Here is a 1535-nt window from a genome sequence, read left to right as displayed (position 1 = left end):
TTATTTAACAAATATCCCTTGAATGCCTATCACAGGCCAGAAACTGCACTAGGTACACTTTATGCATACATTTGTATTAGGGCAGCTTTTCTGTTACTTCTGTAAATCTACTCTCTGAAGAACTTCAGGACATCCTTGACTACCTTTGAACTATTAATAGCTTCCTATAAAGCATTCCTACAATAGATGTGCTAGAGAAAGTGCTACTTCGAGTGTGGTGGAGTGCCTTACACTGCATTTTGTACGATAACAGATACTATAGTAAAGGTCCTAGCGCATTTGATGCTATGTGGCCAGCTTATCAATAATAACTCTGACTCCACTGTGGAAGAGGGCCTTCTAGGCAAGGCATAAAATCCAATTGATTTTTATGAAATAAGATGCTATGAAGAAGTGCATTAAGTGTAGCGTATCACAGTAATTCCACTTTGTAAGCTAAATGGCTTTTGGAACATTGTTGAAAATGCTGTCAGTATTCTGAGCATACACACAAGAGCAAGATAAGGCCAATAATTAAAAAGTTGATGCATTCCTTCTTCAAAGATTTCTTTCCTCAATTAATAAGGCATTTTCTCCTCTGTGTCAGTTAAAAAGAAAATCCCAAATAGCTCTATATGATATGATCAGACTCAAAACATGTGTAAGTTGTGTTAATCCTACAATACAAAGTTTATACAATTCTTGGGTCACTGCTATCTTTAACTTCCTTTTAAAGTACCTTATAAAAATCTATTATGCATATGTTAAAGGATACATTTTTGCTTGGGCTGCACTTATGGAATTGTTTTCAAGTTAGTTCATTTCAGAAGGCCTGGTTAGTTAAATTTCATGAACATTTTTAAATTAATGTTATATGGTGCTCGCTTTGGCAGCACATACACTAAAATTGGAACGATACAGAGAAGATTAGCATGGCCCCTGCGCAAGGATGCCACGCAAATTCATGCAGCGTTCCATATTTTTATGAAAAGATGCTTGATATCACTAGCTATCAGAGAGATGCAAATTAAAACCACAATGAGATACCACTTAACACCAGTCAGAATGGCTATCATAAACAAAGAAACAAACAAGTGCTGGAGAGGTTGTGGGGAAAAGGGGACCTTAGTTCACTGTTGGTGGGATTGCAGACTGGTACAACCACTATGGAAAACAGTATGGAATTTTCTAAGGAAGCTAAAAATGAACGTGCCTTTTGACCCAGCAATCCCACTCTTAGGAGTATATCCTAAGAACCCTGAAACACCAATCCAAAAGAACCTATGCACCCCAATGTTCATAGCAGCACAATTCACGATAGCCAAGAGTTGGAAGCAACCTAGATGCCCATCGGTAAATGACTGAATCAAAAAACTATGGTACATTTACACAATGGAATTCTATGCTGCAGAAAGGAAGAAGGAACTACTACCCTTTGCAACATCATGGATGGAACTGGAAAGCATTATGCTGAGCGAAATAAGCCAGGCGGTGAAAGACAAATATCATATGATCTCACCATTAACAGGAATCTAAACAAACCAAACAAGCAAGCA

The 1535-nt window shown here is 37.7% G+C and overlaps 1 non-coding gene across 1 annotated transcript; it reads left to right on the top strand.

Annotated features, from left to right (window-relative positions):
• Nucleotides 1-856: 856 nt before the first annotated feature.
• On the top strand, nt 857-963 carry LOC118977539 (U6 spliceosomal RNA). The gene has a single exon (XR_005064547.1). It is a non-coding gene; the product is annotated as a U6 spliceosomal RNA (small nuclear RNA).
• The last annotated feature ends 572 nt before the right edge of the window (nt 964-1535 follow it).

Source organism: Sturnira hondurensis, unplaced genomic scaffold (assembly GCF_014824575.4).
Source record: "Sturnira hondurensis isolate 20B ecotype Veracruz unplaced genomic scaffold, ASM1482457v3 Scaffold0021354, whole genome shotgun sequence".
NCBI classification, from domain to species: Eukaryota; Metazoa; Chordata; class Mammalia; order Chiroptera; family Phyllostomidae; genus Sturnira; species Sturnira hondurensis.
This window is presented reverse-complemented; position numbering and strand designations above follow the sequence as displayed.